The sequence below is a fragment of the Stegastes partitus genome, unplaced genomic scaffold (assembly GCF_000690725.1).
Source record: "Stegastes partitus isolate 25-593 unplaced genomic scaffold, Stegastes_partitus-1.0.2 Scaffold1312, whole genome shotgun sequence".
Classification (NCBI taxonomy): Eukaryota; Metazoa; Chordata; class Actinopteri; family Pomacentridae; genus Stegastes; species Stegastes partitus.
In genome coordinates, this window is record NW_007579043.1 from 147,499 (window position 1) to 170,860 (window position 23,362).

At 39.8% G+C, this 23,362-nt stretch overlaps 1 pseudogene; it reads right to left on the minus strand.

Moving 5' to 3' along the window:
• LOC103369632 (probable E3 ubiquitin-protein ligase MID2 pseudogene) overlaps positions 1 to 23,362 on the minus strand; it is a 75,910-nt pseudogene that overhangs the window by 43,985 nt on the left and 8,563 nt on the right.

Genomic DNA, 23,362 nt, shown 5'->3' on the forward strand with positions numbered 1-23,362 from the left:
GTGTACCATAATGGGGCTTGTGACGCCAAAGAGGTACCTCTTTAAGGGAAAACATGGAAAATTTCGGATCGGGTTGGTCATCAGCATGCGAACAGCAGAACAACATAGCTTCCTCACTTACTCACCTCTACCTTTTTCCACTTGCTTTCCTCTTCCTCTTTCACTTGAATTTTCAACTGCTGCTGACAAAAATTACAGTATCAGCCCACCGTTCCTCTTCCTGTGGGAGTAGGAAAAGGAAGATAATCAGGAGGACACCCAGAGAATGAAAACCAACCCATGAATAAAAATAACTCAGGAATTCTGTCCATCCCTTGCAGGTCCAAAATATGCTCTGGTAAGAGACAGACAGTGATTCTGCTTTGATGAGAGCAGCCTCTTAGAACTCAGATGTCACAGCTCATGTAGTCACTGTCGCTGCTGAGAAAAATCTATCAGACAAAAACGGATGATTGGGATAATTAGGAGCCAAGCATGAGACATAAAGTGAAGGGATTCATTTAGCTAAAAGATCAGATACAATATGATATACAATACAGTAATTGAGACAATGAAAATACCTCGCTTTTGTCACCTTGTTTGCTGTTTTCTGTCATTTGCCCACAGGTTATACTTGGAATTCTCCAACTTCAATAGCAGTCTGGCAAAGACACTGCTTCAAAAGTAAAACTCTAAATTGGTGCCAGCAAATAGGTGTTGTTTTTTTTTTTTCCTTGTTTTTTTCCCTCCACATCAGATGGTGATTATCGTGAGAGAATAAAGCTAACCTTGTGTGAGGAACATGTGTTGAGCTGCAACAAGCCTTTGATGTGAATGACAGGCTTTTTGGACCACAAACAAGTTTGGCAAAAAGACATTGTCATTAAATTTCAGGAGTTTGTTTTTCATGTCAACATTTTCAAGTTCAAGTTAGGAATATCTGTAAAGTTCAATATGAAAGCATTAAAAGCCTAAGCACAGACAAGTTTAGCTCAATTTGCAGCGACTAGTCAATAAACACAATCAGTATTATCAACACTTAGTTGTATTTATCATCCTCAGTGTTTGATAGATATTCATATGTAGTTTACTAAAGAGTAGCCACTTGAGCACTACTTTCTTGTCCAGTGTTGTCAACCACAGATTCCTGCAGGTGGCTACTGGGAGCCACCCAGTACAAATACCTGCCCGCGGAAATCAGGTCCAGTAATTCTGTGCTCTCTTGTAAGTCACTTCTTAAAACACATTTTTATCTGAGAGCTTTTCCTGATTTTATTTAAGTTTTATGTTTTTTTAGCTTCCTGCTTTGTTTGTGTGCTTTCTACTTTCATCAATGATTCTGTGTGCTCATTGTATTTTAATTTTTAATTCATTTTATTGGAAAGCACTTTGTCACATTTGTTTTGAAAAGTGCTCTATAAATAGAGTTTATTATTATTATTATTGTTATTATAAATACAGCCTTCCACTGCGGCAGCAAAAAACACAAAACTGCACCTTGACATTAGCTGTCCATTACAATGCCTTGCCATATTCTTTTTCCTGGTCTATGGCTGGAGGTGACCGCTTTGTGGTCACAAACCTACTTAACACTTGACAAATACCATTAAGTATTCTACCGACACCCTATCTATCTTGATCAAATTAAAATGACTCCGTTTTCTAGGCCATCACAAATCAACTATTAATATGCCAAAAGGGAGTATCAGGCACAGATAAATGTCAGTAGTGCAATGTACACAGGCTAATGAGTTTTGAACACCGCTGACACAGTTTGGCTCAAATAAAACAGAAAGGACAAGAGTGATGACTAGTTCACTATATTCAATTATCCTGCCGGTGCAAAGGCTATTGCTGATGCTACTGTGGGGCATCTTGCATTTTTCAAATAAAGAGAGTAAATTAACTGCCAAGACTTTGATGGAACAGAGCAGAGCAAGAGTCGGTGATAGTGTCAATATTGCTCAAGATAAGCACTTGAATTACGTTTTTTTTTTTCAGTCCACGATCAACTTAAAATATGGTTGACATTAAGCTGGTGTTACTCAAATCACAAGAAACTAATTTGCAGCATCTGTGTTTTTGGTGACACCACATCAAAACAGTACAGCTAGGAAATGTTTGGGACAAAGTTTTTGGGAAACAAAACTTTAAGCCTTAGGGGTGACTGTTTTATGATAGAGGACATTGGTTGCCACTTCCAGTATTAACTGCAGATATAAGCTGTGGATGCATGGTTACCATCAGCTACATCACAGCAAACATTAGCCACACATCCCTGCCACGTTTCCTAGAATTACCTCATTCACAGCGAGACACAAACAGTGTATGTTAACCATCAGCATTTTCCCCTGCATGAGGCAATCAGTAGCAGGTCCATAAACTATGCTTGTGTTTCAGCGTTCCTGTAATGTGCATTGCTTTCAAAAGACATGATCAGCACTTTAAGCGTACAGCGTAATATGTTTTCATTAATTCACAGAGGACTGTGTTATGTGAGGTCATTTCCTGCATTTCCTTTCCTGTTTTACAACACCATTTTCACCATCTTTTCTTAATCTTGGATTAAAGACAATAACATACCATTTGCAGACAACATTAATACCTCCAGTGAGAATCTGGAATCAGTCTGTGTAGTTGAGCTGGCTCAACTAGATTAACACTAAAACTGGGTAGGTTTTAAATCACTGAGAATGTTAACTGAGAGACAAAAGGTGAAATCTAAGAAGCAGTAGAAAGCTAAGGTACGTGACTTTCCCTCCTGTCTTGTCTAGATGCCGACAATGGTCTCTAATAAATAATTAACATGAGCAATGGTGACTGAATTTATCAGCCTGTTTACATGATGCAACGTTGTGAAATTTGACTCTTGGCTACTCATTCACCATTGATGAGTGACCTTCACAGAGTAAATTACAAGCCTACAGAGCCTAATTTCCTTTGGAACCCCATATATGTTAATTAGAGATGTGGGAAAAGGTATTCTGGACATGCTTAAAGCAGCAGTAGCTAATATCCACTGCTGATAGTAAGCATTGAATCTTGGGCACTTCTGAAAAGTGGCACCGTAGCAATCACTCTTGGCACCTTCGGTTTGACATCTGTATTGCGTTATATTACAAGTTTAGCATTGCGAAAGAGGGACTTAGTGATTTAATAAACCTGGACTACAGCGGGAACTTGTGGCTTATAACCAACCTCTCCTCTACTGGGATGCCATCTATGGCTGGGTCTCAGTCCCTCTGCAGAGTGCTCAACAAGGCTGAACCTCTCACATTAATGACTGTCGACTTTTTTCCTCAGTAGGATGCACATTTAATTATCAGCTCGAAGGCTCTCTGTAGCATCTGTACTGCAGAGGACAGGTCTTGCCTTTTAACTAAGAACCTCCAACTTTACAGAGTTGGCTCAAAGTCAATCAGCCAGTCACAATGTGTTAGCGTTACTGAATGCACCTACGCTGCAAATGCTGCATTAGCCCTTTCATGGCAGAGTCATCTTCACCCTGGTTCCTACACTAATAGCCTATAATGCTGCTGAGCTGGTCTTCATCATATGAGCAGCAGAGTGCCCTGACGAAGCCAACAACTATGACATATGGTTTCTGATGCGAAATGACAGCCTTGATGAGAATTTGGTGGGAAAACTATTCCCAGTTTAGTTTTGGGTACGCACATTTTAAATACTAATGAGAAAATTGTTATACTGCGTAAGAGCAGTGTGACCTTGAGAAGTCAGTTGGGAGAGCAACTTTAATGCTAAATTGACTCTAAAAATCATGAATCATTCCAGCGTCAGCCTCTCAAACACAGTGTACACAGATCACAGGGTCTGCTGGAATACTTCACGTAACTGCAGGGGCACTTGTAACACATTCTGAAAGCATAAAGCTCCCCTGTCCCATTACACTCTATTCGACATTTCAGCTTCCCTGTTGAAACTCTCACTGGGGCATCATTATTGTGGAGCACATTTTCATTCATCAGCTTTTGAATGAAAGTCTAATTTTAACCGATACTGCTTAATGCACAAAATATCTTGTTTAAATAGCAACGTAAAGAAGTATTAATTCAAATTGTTAATCTTTAGGATTGCCATATGAAAATACATTACTTGATACTTCTTTTTTTTTTTTTTTTTAAAGCAATAGCATTTGAATATTTATGTTCCGTAAAAGCAGCTTTAATGCTAAATTGGCTATAAAAAAATCCTAAATCATTCCAGCATGAGCCTCTCAAACACAGTAAACACAGATAACAGGGTCTGTTGGAACACTACACATGACTACATAAAACATAAAGCTGCTCTGTTATATTACATTTTTGACCATGAGATATAAATATATGTAACCACTTATCAGAAAATGTCCGTCAGAGGGAGGACTTCCTTGGAGCAAACAGAAGCATAATCAGGCTGCACAAACACCGTTGTGTTTGTCTCGCTGCAGAATGTGCATATTTTGCCTATTTCTGTGCTTCACACAAACAAGACGGCAACAATAGCTGTCTACCAAGCAGCTGTTTCTCTCTCCCTGCTGAAAGTCTCCCGGGAACATCATCATTATTGCGAAGCACATTTTCATTCATCAGCCTTTGAATGAAGCTTCAGTTTAAAGAAATATTTATCAAATTAGGCTGATTGTTACTGTGATACCGTCTCATGCACAAAAATATCTTTTTGGAATACTATTGCATTCATTTATTTAAGATTGTCATATTAAGATATATCATTTGGTGTTTCTTTTAATAGCTATAACTGTTTAATGATGAGTAACTGCTAAATTATGTATTGTTTCACATTGACTGCAGTGGGTTGCCCCAGTCTTGAAAAAGAAGTGCAGAGAAATACAAGACTGTGCTGCCCCCCCTCAAAAAAAGGACTCCAAAGGTCATTTGTCATTTGCAAAGGCAGCTTTGCACAGTGTCCTCTAGTGATGGTAGCAACTGTAGCAGGAGTAAAGAAGAGACTGAAGGGATATGAAAGGTCCACAAAGCGAGGAGCTCTGGGTAGACAGATGGGTTGGAGGTCACTATTTGGTTACAATTTGAAACTGGCAGTTAGTATTACTTCTAAACATGATTGTTCCATAAGCTTCACCCTGTTTTTTTTACTTTTGGTTATGTTTTTTTGTTTAACAGCAAATGTGAATGCTTCTTATATCCATAAGCATTTGACAACCATGTGTTTATTATCATTATTACAGTGATAAAGGTTTTATCCTAAACTCTCCCTAAGGCTAACCAAGTTGTTTCTGTGGCTAAGCTAAAACCCAAAAGCCATGGAAAATATCTGTGCTGGATCAGACTTTCTCAGGTTACAGGACTTGCCAATAGGCAGCATACTAAGCTGTATCTGTTGGCAGTGGCTGATTACTTACTTTTACATAAATATGCTATATGACTATTACTACCACCACAGCTTCTGATGCTGTGATTTGAAAAAAAAATCTGCTTCTCATCTCAGCCACCCCATTCTGTCTTTCAAGCATGTTGGATGTAATTCTAAATGGCATAAGTAGTAGTAGTGGTTACAACCTGGTATCTGAATCAGTTTTTGGCAGATGATCTTGCTGGGTTAGCTGATGTTTTATTTAGCAGGTAACCCAGCTGAATAGGCATCTTTGTGCCTCTGGCAGTTCTTCCTCTACAGCTGTGTCAGATAACCATTAAGTTGGAACTGAGCAAGAGCCTTGTGAGACGCTTTATAAAAATAGGATCTTTCTCCAAAGATGTGCCAGTGGCTGAATTTCAACTTCTGCTTAACTGGCCCTGTTCTTTTGTTTATGGTTTACCCATGTTGGTTTGTTCAGAGTTGTAGCCAAGTTTGTCCTCTTCTAAAGAAACTCAACTGTGTTACAAAAATGAGGGCGTCACCAAATCGACCAAAACAGATAATATTCAGGGTTAAGACTTTGAAGTCATCATTTTTCTACAATGCAATATTAATTTAATGTAAATGCAGCATAGGCTTTGAAATGATTTATTGTTTATTTCCTAAGCATGAGAGCAAACAGTTCTAGTGAACAGTATCTCATCACAGATGAAAGCATAGCCTGAATGCAACATACTAACACTGGCTCAGTTCTTCTACATTATTAATAAGCTTCTTATTTGCAAAGACTATCTAAAAGCCTGCCTTTTTTTGATGTGCAAACGGCAAACCAGACTTTGTGCAACAAAATAAATTAGTAGTTTGTCATTTTCAAAAAAAAAAAAAGTGAGTGTGCTATTTTAAAAAATAGCTCAGTACTTGATCAAAAAGGGATTTTTTTTTTTTTTGGGGGGGGGGGGCACTTGGATTAGCGAGCCACCACCATGCCAGACACTGAGCATGAGTCATATTTGGGCCAAGCAGAGTTACGTAGATGGTCAGATATTTAACATTGGTGAGAGAGCTGAGGAGGAGTACTAGAAGATGGGAACATGCTCAAAAGCAACAGGGGAAAAACATAGCGAAAGAAACCTATTTCAACAGCATATACAAGTCCACATCAGCTGCTGAGTGGGAGTCATCTTGTTCCTCTCCCTCAATGCTCTTCCTGCAGTGCTTCCTGCAGCTCCCGCTTTTGCTCTGTTCTAGCTCGACTGTCTTCCTCTGCGCTATCTAAATATTTTATACGTAGACTGATGTTGTTTCAGGCATGTGTCCCACTCTTTGATCAGGCAGACTGTCATTGATTTGTTGCTGGAGCAGAGTTAGGCATTGACTGTTTCACGACAGAGGAGGAGGAGGAGATGAAGACAGGCTCATCGAATGAAGACACATCAGTAAATAATGCACCATCAGCTTGTCCTCAGCCATTGTATCGATCATTAAAGGCCCACTACAGTGCATTTCCATCATTATGTGCCATTGCAAACCGTAAAATAAATGTTGCTACAATTTGCATGTACATTTCACTGAAATTGTACATGTATATTTATGTGTGTGTGTCTGATGTATTGTTGCATTACTAAACCAAAACCTCTGTCACTCTGGCTTTGATGTTCAAACTGTGGTCCAGCATAACCAGTAGAAAAAATATTTTAAAAACGGGGCCTAAAATCTGGGAGTGAGAGGAAATGTTGCTGCTGCCATAATCCTTTGGGTAATCGTTTACATTTGATCACCATGCATGAATATGAATGCTGTTCTGTGTGTCCTTGAAAAATCCCTCAACTTACAGTCAGCTGCTGGAGCAGAGGGACTGATGTGAACATTTTCTGCACTTCCTCCGGAACATGACAGCTATTCAAACGACTTATTTCAACCTCCAGCGAAACGGGTAAGTGTGAAACAGAGCCACAAGTGGCATGCATTTACATTACTCGGTGGAAAGAAAAACAATGTAAGAGAGGCAAGCAAAGAAAAAAAAAAGAAGAGATAAAGATGAGAAGGAGCCGTACTGTCAAACAATGCCAAGTAGAGGACTACACATGACTTGCTTTTTGGAGCTGTGCTTTCATAGGCTCTTTTCAGAGTAATTTTTTCCATTTATCCATGGGCACGCAGCCTGCGAAGGGCCAGAATGAAGCATGGAGCCTTGTGGTACATGGAGACAGGAAGGCCAAGTAGTGTGAACATGTAGGCAGAAAAGGAGATGTGATGGGGTTCTGAAAAGGGTGCAGCTAATCCCTGGCACAGAAAGAAAAAGAAGGAACACGTTTGCTGAAGCGTACATGCATGCACAGACAATGATACATTTCACAATGCTTTGGGGAATTCGATCTAAATTGTGAATGCTACCTCAACTCCTCTGCTAAGTCCAGTAATTAGCTGCAATGAGTCGTGGTTTTAGGTTTCATTTTATGACTTCAGAAAAAAAAACTTTCAGTTTCGCCATGGCACAGACACAGACGATTCTGGTGTGCTGGATTTTAAAGACTGTATTAAAATTCAATTTTAAGAAAGGGGAAAAAAAGAGGATAATCAGTCAATGGACTGAGAAATGAGAAAGTGGTTGTATAATACGATCTTTATAATGGGCAGAAATTGTAGGGACACGTCATTTTCAAATAAGTTCCATTTCTTTAAATGTGTTAACAGAAGTGCAGCTGAAACTGGCAGCAGAGTGGTATGAAGTTATACAGAGTTACACAGGGATCAAATCTGACTTAAACAGAATTCCTCATTTCAATACAAATGTATGTAAGACTATTTTATATTCTGAGATTACAGAACATTAATGAATCTCTTAAGAGGCCACCAGCAGCATTTAACCTCTAGCTTTAGAGCTAGTTGTTGCCATTAACAGTATTCAACTTTTTGGGATAATGTGGTGAAGTGAGGCTGATTCTGCAGGGTTATAAACTGAATTTATGCTTTCACATCAATGTCTATAAAGGTCAGACTGAAGATGCCTCCAGTGCAAGAATTAATTTGTAGTCCAACATAGGATTTCATAAATTGATCATCATGCATTTAATTTAGATGTTTCAGATTATTAGTCCCAACTACAAATTCCAAAAATGGAACTACATCCCTTTAGTCCACTTTTTGATGTAGAACAATAATATGAAAGTTTGTTTCAGCTACGTAGCTTCTGAAAAAAAGATGTTTGCTGTCATTAATCACTAATAGCTGAAGTAACTGTATTTTATTCAACTTGTGACATCAACAGTTGCATGGGCAGTAGAATGGGGATTGCTAAACTATGTTGTCTTCCCTATCAACAAGCTTTGCAGCACAGAAAGCCAGGTGACCAAATAATATTCAAGAACTTTCGGAATCTCTGGAGCTCAGGTTTTTCAATTTTGAAAAGCTGAATGCCATTGTAGACTTGTGTGGAGCTACAAAGCCAAAAGACAGTGTGCCAGGCATTTCCTATAACTTCATGTGAAAAAGGATGACAGGTTTTGCAATGACTTCAGTCAAGGTTGGACTTTTGCTTTGACGCCCAACCTGCAATAGTCTCAGAAGGATGGAAATCATCGAGATGGAATGTTCTTTAAAACCTTTTCACATACAGCATTTAGTAAAATATGCATTCCTGTTGCTTCTGTATTGAGAGGTTAATGTTCTTAGGACTGCTGCAACACTTGAAGCAGTTTTTTTCTCTCTCTCCTTTTCTTTTAAAAGCTTCAAAGTGGCCTTGGAGTATGCCAGTATATCTACTCAGTGGGATGAGGCTAACTACTGTTTCAGCGAGAGCGTCAGGTCTGAGGTGCAAAGTAAATCTTCCCTTTGGGCCATGCAGCAGTCAAAAGTGATAGTAAAATGACCTGCAATGACTTCACACATATGCTATCTCTTCATAATGTGGGAATTAACACTATGATATGAGTGAAACCAGAAACATGAAACTCACAAGTCACAACAGTACCTAGATCCCATGAGTCAAACCAAGGACAAAAAGCCCCAAGCGAATCTGTCACAATGCAAACCACTACCCACCCAGTCACATTTTTGATGTATAAGCTTCTAAAGAGCCGAGCATGAAACAGGCCCTTTGTGCACAGCAGCATTTTACAGAGAACAGTGTGGCATAATATCTGGTGGGTATTCCCCTTGAGTCAGGGGATGTCACATATGTTCATGACAGACACACACACACACACACACCCACACACACCCACACACACAAAAATGGACACAAAGGTTCACAGACACGAGGGCTAACCAGCTGAATGCATGCACAAAGATTCTCTCACTTCAAGTTTAATGTACCCTCAGTCACACACATGCACACAGACTTTTTCTCTCTCCTCAACTCTCTTGTGACAGAATATGGCCTTTGTTCCATGTTCTTTGAGGGAGTGTTGGGGAGCTGGGCTGCTGGGGCTCTGGGAACGGACATGAATAAATGGACTGTCCTTCATAGCAACACGAGGAGAGTAGCCAAACACCCCAAGCAGGAGATCTTACATCCATTATCAAAGGACCTTTTCAAAAAGGCTAAAGCTACAACTACGGCACTTTTGAAGTGGTAGTTACTCACACTCCAAGTCCACACCTATTTGCACAAGCATGTTGTGAATGTATGCACATAAATGCACAGTCTAGTACTATATACAGACACAGATACATTCTTCTCTGTGTAACATCCAATGAAAGTATCTCCTGTCAAAAAAACTGAAAATAAAATAAAAAATGGACAGTACCAAAGATGTGGGGCAGAGCCCTGTAGAAATTATAGTTGCAGGTACATGGGCACGTTTTTCTAAATAGATTGACAATCTGTTTACCTAGGATGTGATCCAATACGGTCAGGTATTTAAGTGTAAGATATACCGAAGTTATGAATATATCACGTATTCGTTTTTCTCAACAGCTATCTTATCTGTTTGGTATGTGTCTGAATATCAGAATCTTAATCTGCTTTTGAATAGATTCTCTAACCCTGTATCCATGGAAAACTGCTTTCAATAGAGGATGGGGTCATATATAATTCTCAGGGAGACTTCAGTCTTATCTCTAGGAACAAGGCCCAGGTATAGTTGGGTCTCCATGCCTGAGGATCAGCTTTCGTTCCAATTGAGACCTGAAGATGGCTCCTCTGTGACCAGGCCTGGTTCTCCACCTCCAGGGATCACCAGGTGCAGTTCCTCTTCGATCTCAATGCCTGAGGATTGACGCCCCAACACTGTATCTGTAGAAATCTAGTTTCACAGAAGGGCAAAGACAGTCTGTCATTCCGAGAAGACCCCTGCGGGATCTCTGAGAACAAGGCCCATGTCGAGCTGGGTCTCCACACCCAGGATTAGGGTCAATCTCATGAAAGCCTTCAGATGGCTGCCCTGGGACCAGGCCTGATTCCTCACTTCCAGGGAGCCCAGGTCCTGTTCAGCCTTCAAGCCTGAGGACCTGAGGACCAACCCTACTGTAGGAATCAGTCTCACAAAAGGGCTGGGTCAGTCTGTCATTGTTGGCAGACATCTGTGGGATTCCGCTAAACCAGGACTGGGTCAAGCTGGAACTTCACACCTGGAAACAGGTTCTCATTCCTAGGAAGACCTCGATGTAATATCAGGGAACTGGGACGGCTCTCATTGGCAGGTATGGCTGCTCCCCTACTGAGCCACTCACAAAAAAATGGGCAGGCCACACAAGATGTTATTTGGTAACACTGGAAGTACGACCTTGTGAGACGCCCAGTCTGAGCTGTCATGAATGTGCAGGTTTGCATGTAATTTCCCATTATCAACCCAGCAATGCAAATACATATCAAAATAGCCAGCTTTACTCAATGGACCTGGTCCCATGAGCTAATGTCGGAGCATGCCATCCCCTTTATGCCCCCCCAACAGTATGCAACCAGCATCACAAGGAGTCACATTTCCAAAACCTTGTGAACAGAGGCCATGTGGTTACACATTTACACCTAGAATAGCTAAGATCCTGGCCTACCTTCGAGAGGCGGCTTCCTAAAGATGTTATTTCTCACAACCACGCACATTTAGTGATGTGAGATTTTTAAAATGCTGGTTCAACAAGGTATTTTCCTCTAAAACCGAGTAAAGCCATGCTTTAAACATAAAGGTCTGGTTGTTGATTGGTTACTTGACTGCTTGATTGGTTTTATTGATTATTTTGGACACAGACCAGAAAGAAAAAAACAGATTACACATTAGAATGAAAACACAAGACACTTATCTGAGACACGCTGTTAGCTTCATTACAATAGATCAGTATATTCTATAATTACATATTTCTAATGACACGGAACAATAGATTTCCATTAACACATACAGAATTTTCATTTTCTCATTTACATTTATATTCTATTCTTTGCATTATACTCTACCTCAGTTCTTTTCCTTCTTCACTTTACACACCTAATACAAGGTTTGACATAATTATACTTTCGGAGAGTCAAGGTAAGGTATCACACTCTGCATTAAAAAGATAATTTTGCTGTTTTTCACAGGAAATAATATAAACATACATTAAAACCTTGTAAGGTTGGTCTCACAAGATGCTGTCTTTTAAAGCACAGCCACTGTTGTAAACACGAAACTTACTATTACCTACTAACGGTTGGTCTTTGTTTGCATAAAATCTAAACAGCTGGTCCCAGGAATCCCAGAGATTAGCCTGAACGAAGACAGATTGACAAGCAATTCCACACTTCTAATAGCTGGACAAACCCGAAGCTGAAGTTCCACTGCCACCCAAAGGCAGAATCACGGCTCTATCATACGGCTAGCTTTGAATGGGGACAGCAAAATTTAGTGAGGGCCAGGCTTAAGTTACTATAATCAAGAGTACTACATTGACTCCCACACTTACTAATTTGACAAACAAAACAGCTTAAAAATAGACATGCTCAAAAACATAATTTCAATACTTTGCTTAAAATTGTAAAATAATAGCTGATATGACTATGAATATATACAATAACCCTTATTAGGGTTAGCTGAGATAAAGATTAATCCATTTCCCTATCTCCTAGAAGGGCGTAATTGCTATTTGTGACCATGACCAGCTCTATTTCAAAGACAGACTGATTGGATCACACAGTCTAATCTGCTCTAGCATCTGAATTTGGGAGAGATTTGTTCATGATCACAAGTATTGATCTGTCCCACACCAGCTGGGGAATGATGTGAATTCTAAAAGCATTCAGGTAACACAGTACTTTGTGAGTGATGCGGTAAATGTGAATTATTTAAAATTTGAAAATCTGTTGAATATCAGTAAACAAGACTTGAAATTCATCTGTCATCATTTAATCTATTTTCATTTCTCCTTTTTCATTAAAATCAGCCCTATCGATGCTCCTCCAGCTGGTACTATTTTCGTTCCTTGTTAAAGGTGGAGAAATTGCCATGCCATACTTCTTCTCTAAGACTGCTCCCTATTCGCTCATCTTTAAAATGTCGCTGGGCTGGCAACTTAACTCCACGACACCTTAAAGAGCGTAAGTGCCTCAAGCAGTCTTCTAATAGCCACCTTTATAAATCACTTAACCATGAAGCCTCTCTGTTACTACTCTCAGTGTAGTTTCTTGTTGTGAGTTAATGGTGGCAGATTTTCGTCTTTCTGGAGAGACTGGATAAGCTGTCGTTGTGTTATCGTGTCACTTCTAGTGGCCTTGTTGTGGGACTGCACACATATGCAGAAGCAGACATACACGCACTGCCAGGCAACTCTCTTGACAATGAAGTGTTCTAATTAGTGTGGATAAACATCGGAGTTGAACAGTGTGCTTGTTTAAAGCTACTAGAGCTTCTTCTGTGATTGATCTGTTAGCTCTGCTTGAGAAAAGGTCATTGAGAGGCAAATCCCAACATCTTTGGCAAGTGCAGGATGGATATCCAGCAGAAAAACAGCAGGTCAATCACAAATTATGGACCACATATGTGATAATTTAGTACCTTATTTTTGGCAGTAATCTCTATTCATGTAATAGAGGACAATGTTGCCATTCCTTCTATTTAAATGCACAACAGCATTTCACTGATATGCTCCTTCTACTCTGTTCACTAATCAGAAACATCTCCCAGGTTACATCTGAAGAACTCCCTTATTCACTATGAACACAATTCTATGTAGACTAAAGTCTGTGTTGGTGTCAGTCCTCAACAATAATGCATACTATACAATAAAAAAAACTATTCATCATCCTAGTTTGCATATGGTCAGTTATCACTTCTTAACAGTATTACATTGTGGTACACACCCCACGTATACTGCACAGCTGGAATAATGAAATACATACAGTGCCTACTCTGAAGTTTTGCCCTTTTCTTGCTTTTCAATCACAGTCCATATAAATTTAAGCTTTTTTGACAAGAATTTACAAAAATACTTTTTCATGTCAAAATGCAAAGAGATTTTCTACAAAGTAAAGCCAAATAATCAAATATATAAAATGTAAAATAAGTGATTGCATAAGTATTTAGTCCCCTTTAAAGCCACTCACCTTATTCAACACAGGCGCAGCCAATTGGAATTAGTAGAATGCTGGATCATTTGAGTGCTGTGAATGTGTCTCAAGACACCTGTATCTAGAAGGTCCAGTCACTGGTGAATCAGTACTCCTGGCTATAACTACACCACACAGACAAAAGAACATTCCAAACAACTCTGTGAAAGGTCACTGAAAAGCATAAGCCAGCGAATAAGTCCAGAACATTTCGAAGTCACTGGATATTCTTTGGAGTACAGTTAAATCCACCATTAAGAAATGAATGAAATACGGCACATACATAAATATGCAGAGAGAAGGCCATCCTCAAAAACTGAGCAAGCGTGCAAGAAAGAGACAAGTGTGGGAGGCCACTAAAACACAGATGACTCCCCTGAAGGATTTGCAAACGTCAGCATCTGAGATGGGAGAGACTTTGATGCAAACAACAACTGATGCCTGTTCTTTACCAATCAAAGCTTCATGGGAGAGAAGAGAAGGCCATTGTGGAAAAAAAAAGATCTTATTAAATCTTAACTGAAGGTCACCAGAAGGCCCATGGAAGACAACGAAGTCAACTGAAAGAGGGTTCTTCGATCTGATAAGACCAAAATTGAGCTTTCTGGCCATTAGACAACACTCTATAGTGGAGACCAAACACTGTGCATCATGACGAGCACACCATCTCCACAGTGAGGCATGGTGGTGGGTAAGAAGAATGCAGCAAAGGAAATCCTGGAGGACAACCTGATGCAGTCTGCAAAGAGAACAGCGACTTGGGAAAAGATTTGGTTTTGGCGAGACAATGACCGCTTCTGAGAGAAATTTCTCACATTGCTGAAGTTGTTCCATCAATGTTTGTTGCACACACATAGTGCTTTGGTTGAGGAAGTCCATCATCCCATTGCATGATATTTCTGAGAGTGTTTATAGAAAATTTGTGGTGTCAAAGCTTCCAACATTCCAAACACTTTGGCATACGAAATACTTTTGACGAGATTTGACCTAAACATGCTTGACGATGGTTATGGTAGCTATCAGATCCTCATTAAAATGCTGTGAACAAGTTAACAGCTGACTACGTGTCAATGTGTAGTGTCTGAAAAATATTCTAAATATATTTATTATTTTAGGAACACCTTTTGTGCCCACTTTGAAACGGCGTTGATTGTACAGATCTTCTGTGTTGCTAAACTGAAGTAGCTTCTTTACAGTAGCATCGTTTATTGTCATGATCACAACTTTGTGTTCTATCACCACATATATGAGTTTGGACAGGCATGAATGTAAAATGCAGCTTGACTGCTTGGTGGAAGCATACAATCATAACGTAGCGTATCATATTCCAGCACGCATTAATCATTGCATTTAACAATTTGTGCATGTCCCATTTTTGGACATATTGATGCTTATGATAATTACAGCTGCATCAAGCCAGGGCCTGCTCAATTCCATCGATTGTTACTGAGGAAGAATCATATGGGAAAAGGGAGGAAAGAGCAGGAGGGAAAAAGAGAAATGAGGGGGCATTGAATGAGGAGAGCACTAGGAATGAAAATTAGATTTATATGCATAAGAAGAGGGGAAAACAGGAGGAAGGGGAGGCAGATGCATGGAGAGGAAACAAGGTATTATGTGGAAAGGAAGAGAGAGACGAGAGAGCAACCCCTCTGTGGACGAGAAGGCTAATCCCAAACAGAGAACAGATTAAGAGCATGACACAAAATACACGTTTATGAGACAGAGCCTTTAGCTTAGGAACACTCTGTTTAAAGGGATTGGGAGTACATAAGCACCACACACACACTGATTTTTGTCACTGCAATGGTTTGAACACATAGCACAAAAACACACACACAACCTTCCCTTTGGTAATACCATGCAGAATGCATAAAAGGGCACAGAAATGTATTTCTGAAAATTCCCTCAGCTCTTCTTGGCATAGCTGCAGTCGAGCATTTAAAAAATAGTTTAAGGGTTCTATAGTGCATGTACTAGCACCTGATATGAACTAAACAAACAAGAACTGAGCAGGCAGAACTAAACACTGTGCTGCCGTTCAGGATTTGAGATTAAAAGTAAGCAGAAATCAGGTGCTGGATTCAAGACAAAAGCATGTGCATCCCCCACATGATTACAAACACACGCTTAGTTAAAGAATCAAAATTCATTTCCACAAAACATTTCAAAATGTTTTCTAATCACCCCGTTTGCATGACACAACAAAACTATGTTTGTATTTCGTGTGTGGAAGTGCAGGAGCGCGGGTGAGAGAGGCAATAACATTTCCCAGGGATTATATATCCATAGTGCCATCTAGTGTCTCCTGGAAAAACACACACCGACACACAGGAGCTTCCAGCTGTGATTATGCACATTACAGAAGCAGACATTAAACAAAGTCATCTTAATGATCGCTTCACAGAGTGTTCTTTCACATTTCCCTATTCATACTTACACACGGGTGATAGATTAAAGGAAAAACCTGAACCTTTGACCCCCGCAGTGAAGAGATCTGGTGGTTCTGTTACGGCTTCGTTGGCATGATTTGGGTCCACCTGTTCCCTTAGAGGGATGGGTGCAAATCAATACAGATTTTCTGACTGATCACCTTTATCCTATGATGAAACCATCCGCAGGGCATGAGGATTCACTGAATGGTTTGGTGACTATGACAGCAATGTGAGTCACATGCTGCGGCCTTCAGCGTCACCACAGCCGCCTCCACCACAATCACCAAAACATCAAATAAGGAGAATATCTTTGCAATAATAGGATTCAGTGGAATGTGAGAGATTTGCAGAGTCAATGCAAAGGTGCACTGAAGCTGTTGTGGCAGCACGTCGTATTGTTGTGTTGTTCTTTAATTTGTCACTCATCTGTATATAATACGTTAAAATTTAACTAAAAATCTGCTCAATAATAAGCTTAAAATCAGAGAAGCAGGGAACCACTGAAGAATAGATACAGAGAACAGCAGTAACAACTTTAAAGCGGTAGAGCCATCAGCAGTTTCCATTTGACAGTAACTAAGTAACATATTAGGATAAATAATTAACAAAGACATATTGCTAAAATGATTCATTATGTAATACGTTATGATCCTAATCACAATTACATCTGCAATTATGCACTCCTATTTGATCTGTGTGTAGTAATGATGATTGCATAGATCATTTATTAGGATTTGCTATGGGTATTGTTGAAATATTTCAGCGCCGTCTGCCTTAAATGTAATCTTATAAGAAGAACGCTGATTTTGAGATGCCTCGACAGAAGCCACAGATGTCAAAGCTTTAATTAACCTGCTCTCGCTTCCATGATGGCATTAATAAGTAAATGTAGAAAAAAAAAAAAAAAAAGGCACTTAGTTGTGACATGAGGCTTTGTAGTGTGCTGTGCTTTGACCAACCACAAAGCGAGTGTCTGACCTGTAATTTATGACTCTTGTATGGTCATTACAGAATTAGCTTTTCGCATATGGACGAAAATAAATTTGAATCACTCACTGCTACAGACTAATTAAAACATGATGAGTCTGTGGAAAAATCTTTTTTTTTTAATCTACACCAGAGACCATGAAAAATTTATTTTCAATTATACTTAGACATGGTGCTGTCAGATATTCCTAAATCGCTTAAATATTTTTCTCACCGTGACATGACTGTTCCCGCCAACCTACATTTTGGAGCAACTCGTCAAAGTGGAGCATTTCCACCGAGGCTGCTCCCCCAGCCGAGCATACATACATACATACATATACAGTATGCACACTATAGTGCCCTAAACAGAAGCGCAACATAAACATGTCATCTCATAGAGGTAAAACAAAATGCACAGTCCTGACAGAGCACAGAAGCCAATAAAATGGGCCACGCTCTGCTCCATTCCACTGCAGTATTGAATAGCCGTACTACAGGAGCTGCTGTTGCCGCTGAAATTCAATATACTCCGGCTGGCAGGAGCCATGTCCTGCGAAATCTATTATGAAACAGGCCTCTTCTTTAGAGAACAAAGGCCACAGCTTTGCATGTCTCTGTGAGTGTATACGCTGTAATTGCAGCAAAGGACACCGGGATTATGGGGGCACCCACTGAGTACCAAACTGCCCCTTACTTCTCAGGCCCCCATCTGTCTTCCTATCAGTGCTGTTCCCGTTCATCTGCTTCTCCCTCCATCTGTTTCATCGCTCCTCTGTCCTCCAGGCTGTATCGCTCTCCAGTGCCTGCCCGACTCTACTTCATTACACCCTCCAGGATTTAAATGACTTTAATAGCCGGACTGTTTTCAACTAAATTAAATGCTTGCTGCATGTATTATCTACGGCCTTCATAAATTTTGCGTAACTATACAGTATTTGGCATTGAACATATACATAAATATATTGAAGGTAACTGTTTAATGGAAATTTACAGCCAGTATGTAGACGTTACCAGTAACGGTATCAGCTCTAACATCACCAGTAAACAGGTGCATTTGTCTGTTTTTGCTTCTTATGAGTAAAGTAAATTCTTTAAATTACACTTAGGCTTAATCTCCATATTACCGTCTTTCTTTATTAATTCAAAGCTCTTCATCCTGGTGTGTCTTTATGAGTTGGAAACCAAAATAGGTCACAGAGATGTTTTTGGAGGGCCTAGAAAAGAGAGAAAACACCACCATCTGATTCTCTTGCTGAAAAACTCCCATTTGATTCTCTGGCAGATTTTCTGTTTTTTTGCCGCATGCTCCGAGCCATTTTATTTTTCTTACTTTTTCTCCCTGTGCAGTTTCCTAGAGCATCTTGAAAGAGATTTCAAAAATGTCATTAATTATTAGCATCTCCCTTGTCAGTGGAGTTCAGTGTGAGAGATGGAGAATGGCGCCTACATTTCTGTAAACATAAAAACACTACCCTAATTCAAGAATAAAAGTATCTCAACACACTAGAGGATATTTCAAACTGTCACTGCAAGAAACTGAGGCAATAGCGCACTTCAAAAAGAGGACGGTGAGAAAATGCATGAAAACATTATCTGAATATTACATCAAAATTTCATATGCCGAGGGAGGCTGTGAACGACTTCAAGCTATTACAGAAGAAGCTCACACTGGGAGGGAAATCTGTTTAGATCCTTTCAGGTTGATTCACCTTGATGAGTAATGAAACTTCAAACTTTTAATTCTTTGTAATGAGAGACTCATTTTACCATTTCATTCCCATGAAAGACACGTATACACGCATCCAGCATTCACTAAAACGACACACAAATGAGGCATAAGATTAATTGAGCACATCTAATTTGGGCTACATATTCTACTTTGGAATGGGCTACTCGTTATCTACCTCAAGAGTGCCACAAAGTCAGCTGCTAATTCTCTCCAGCTCATTTTTTATTTTCAGTTTTATCCCAATTGTTACTTCGGCTTGGATACCTAAAGCCTTTGGATAGCTGCGCAGCGAAGGAAATTACCACTTAGTGCACTCTTTGAGGTTCTGGCATATTTAGTGAGCAGTTTTAGTTATTAAATTTTTCAAAAGTAATTAATATAGGCAAATAAACTTCTAGTGCCAGACATGGTCTGGTACAAAACACTCCTAAGCTGCTGATTAATTTAAAGTTAAAGTCCTTCTCCGGTCATTAAATAAACTCATAAAAAAACTCAAGTCTGTGTATAAAAATGACAGATTTAGGTTTTTTTCTTATATAAATAATCCTCCTGCCTTAAAATGGCTTTGATGCAGCTCTACACTGTTGTTTCCTTTAGAATGTGCAGATCTATGAAGTCACTGCCTCTCACTGCAGCTTGAGCACACCAGCTCTCCTCAGCTTAAACACCGGAAAACTACTCTAAGCAACATCATGGCAAGTTGTAACACTGGAGTAATTCAGTCGTTTGATGCATACTTCACTTGTGAAGAATGAAACCCTTTGCGGTCTGAATCAGTGTTTTTGTGACCATCACCAGCACACTTCTGTTTCACAGTGGAAATGCTCAGCCATGGTGTTGACTGGAAATTTCTTTCATGTATTGTAGCAAACAAACAAACAAACAAATAAATAAATAAGAGTCTTTAAGATTTAACACAAAAAATATTTCCTATAATTGAAAAAAGGTTCAGCGAAGAAAACAAATTCCCTTAAAGCTACAGTTTGACATTTTGGGATCCATATTTATTTGCGATCCTGCATTAGAGAAGTTTAAAATCTGTTTGTTTCTCTTTCAAAAGAAAAGTGATGCAACTCTCTTCAGTCAAATACAAGGTTAGAACTGCTGAGCATAGCACAAAAACTGAAAACAGGGAAAACAACCTGCCGTTTCTGTCCAAAGGTCGCAGCCTTTGTGCTGATTAAATCAGGTTACAATTTACTGAAATCATATCACAAAATTTCCAATTTAATTTTCTGTTATCTTCAGCTGACATTTGTTGGTACAAAAATGCTAAGGTTTTTTTGTGCCGATTCAAATAACAACACAGTACAAAATCTACCAGAGGTTACTGACAAAGAAAAATGCCTAAATGCTTGGTGTGAATCTTAAGAGGCTGATTGATTGTCTCGATTGATCTCAACCAAGTCAGGTCACATCGCTGTGTTTAAGGAACTGATTATTCTCACTGGTTTGCACATGGGACGATATCAATGTGAGAAATAAATGTCAAATAAAAAACTTTTTAATAACTGCAAGAAAGCAGATGTGAGCCAAACTGCGCCCACACGTCTGCAGTCTGACCAGTGGCAAAGGGCTGGGAACATGACTTTGAAGACCAAGTCTCACAAGCGAGGCTTCCTGATTCCGTGACAAATGTAGCACCATCAGTCAGGGAGAGGGCAGAGAGATCACAGTTCCTCTGGACCGCAGTTTACATGCAAAGCAGCAAGGATCTAATTACAAGGCAGAGCGGGTCCAGATACTGTATGCCGGGCTCCATTTGGAGGCACAGACAAGATCCCTTGGGAAAGATAAGAGAAACCAAGGCTCGATATTGCTGTTCGCATCTCTTTCAAACGCTGTCATTCTGAAAAGATCCCTTGATGGCTTGATACAATATTGGCATTACTTGCAAACTGACTGATGCAACTCTGTTTAAGCTGTTCAAGCTGTTTTGGCTGATCAGTCCAGGATTTTGTGATTATTATTATCATTATTGGAGAATTGTACAATGATTTCCTTACAGTTTTAACTTATCCAATCTATGGGGAATTCATGTATAGATAAAGCTAATATTGCAGCCAGCAATACCAATATTAGCGTCAAGCACCAAAATAATGTGTCAATCAAATGAGCACAAATGTGTCAGTTGCTGATGCAATGTGTGTCAACAGTGTCTTAGATCCACTCTGATGAAAAACAGAAGAAAAAAAAGAAACTATTCAGTTCATGCTACTTTGAGCAGCGTTTGAGGGAGAAAAAAAGAACCTTTTTCTTCCCATTGCCTGCAGAAGATGAGATGAACGGGAATCCATAAAATCTATAGGCATATCAAAGAGTATCACAAAGAAAATAGCCTTTAACCAATCCACTTGGGTCTATAGCTCTAAAGTGAATGTGTAAAGGGTGAGATTATGTAGTCACACAGGCAGTGGTGCTGTGATAAAATTTTTATACAAAAAGCTCCACTTCATTATCTCGACCCCATTCAAACACAACCATCAACGCTATAGTTTCATATCTCAGACAACACCCAGCCACCGTCAGTGTGGTTTACAGCGTTTTTCTGATAACCAAACACCCAAACACATGGGTAGAATGAAAGTGTTGTTCCTTTTTTTTAATCTTAGATCACATCCTAAACAGCTGCTGAATGGTGGTGGTGGTGGTGATGTGTTGGGGGCAGTGGGCTGCCGGCCTTTTCCCAGGATGCTTAGGCTGCGAGGGGTTATGTGAGTTTGCTTTTGTTGGGGTTTTCTAAGGATAGGTTTCCTCCCTCATCGGTTGAGGAATTTAACCGTGGGATCTGAAAAAAGCCATGATGCAACAGTAAGTCTTTATTTTCTGTGTGAAAAAGCCCAGTGGTGGACGAGAAGGGCCAGAATGCTGGAGATTGTCCAGCCTCTGAAAGGAGGAGGAGGAGGAGGGTTGGTTCAAGATCATTCTCAAAGCCTGCTTATATGATCACAGCTGACCAGATCAATCTTTGGGGATAGTGAGACCACAAGATCCTCCACAGTCTGTCTTTATGAAGTTCCTTCATCTATAATTCAATTCAATCAGAGTTGGAAAGTTTCTAAACACAGATCAAAGTTTTATACCCAGTACTGTGCAAGAAACACTGCTTTTCCATCTACACTTTTCACCTGGTTACTGTGACTTATTTTTGATGGCGAGGTCACCTCCTTCATTCCAGGGTCATAGCATTCTTAAAATAAAAGTGATAAGCTGACTAGTGCAGCTCTTGAGTACTAGAGAGTTTTATGGAGTGACTGTAGCCGACTTGATCATATGATCCCAGAGCTCAGCATTAAAGCCTTCGGCGTTCTCAGATTTTGCCTGGCAGCCACTCTGAAAGATGTCACATCAGTTTAGAGACTGTCTCGCCCTGTATTTTAAGGTAAAAGTTTTGTTTTTGTCTGCAAGTCACGCCATACGAAATCAAGAGTCTAAGTTAGGTAATATCCCATTAAAACCCAATAATTAGGCACAAAATGACTGTCTGTGCTTGGTCCTGCAAATAAGTGGATAACTCGCTGATTTATGATGTTGATGACCTAACGTCACCAACCGAGCATCTTTTTATCTTAGAATGAGGAGGTGAAATTACAACGTGGTGAGCGTGGAATGTGAAATTAGCGTCCCTCTAAAGATATTTATGCAACTATAATTATGCAAGTATATCTATTTGATTATGTAGTATACAGACTACTCAGAGAGAACTCATATAGCAGGTCACAATTATGTGGCACACAACATTGCTTATGGCTCAGACCTCTATGAAATGCATTTACAGGTTGATCAGAGCTGCCACTGTCTCTGGAGATTAAGAGCATCAGTGAAACGAGGATGTTCATTCAGTTTGCTTTTCTGTCAGGTGAACCGGCTGATGATGAGGTTAAGCAATTAGCAGGGGTCACTGGAAAAAAAACAAAAAAACATATGTGACCTTCCACTTTAAGACCATATGCTTGTGACTAATCGTTCGTTTTCTCTATAAACCTAATAATTAAAATTCCTATCAACACAGCGGAGGACACGTAACGGATAATCTGGCTGGAAACTGGCAGCACTGCATGGAGAACGAATAGGGCCTGCTAGGGAGATGATTAGAAACTACAAAGAGAAGATTTAGATCATGTTTGTAGGCGGGGTGAGTGTATGTGTGTCGAATAAATTTGAATGAGAAAGAGAGGTACACAATAACTGGGAAAGGCAGTGGAGAAGAGAGAGAGAGAGAGAGAGAGAGAGAGAGAGAGAGAGAGAGAGGGAGAGAAGCAGGAAAGGGGACTGGAGTACGCTCATGCATGCATGTATATGGAAATCTTTACATTGCAGTTTGGCAGCAGAGGTCAGTAAGATAGTGAGAGGTTAGGAGTAATTTATCATGGTGAATTAAGTAAAGAAGATGCCAATCCTTAC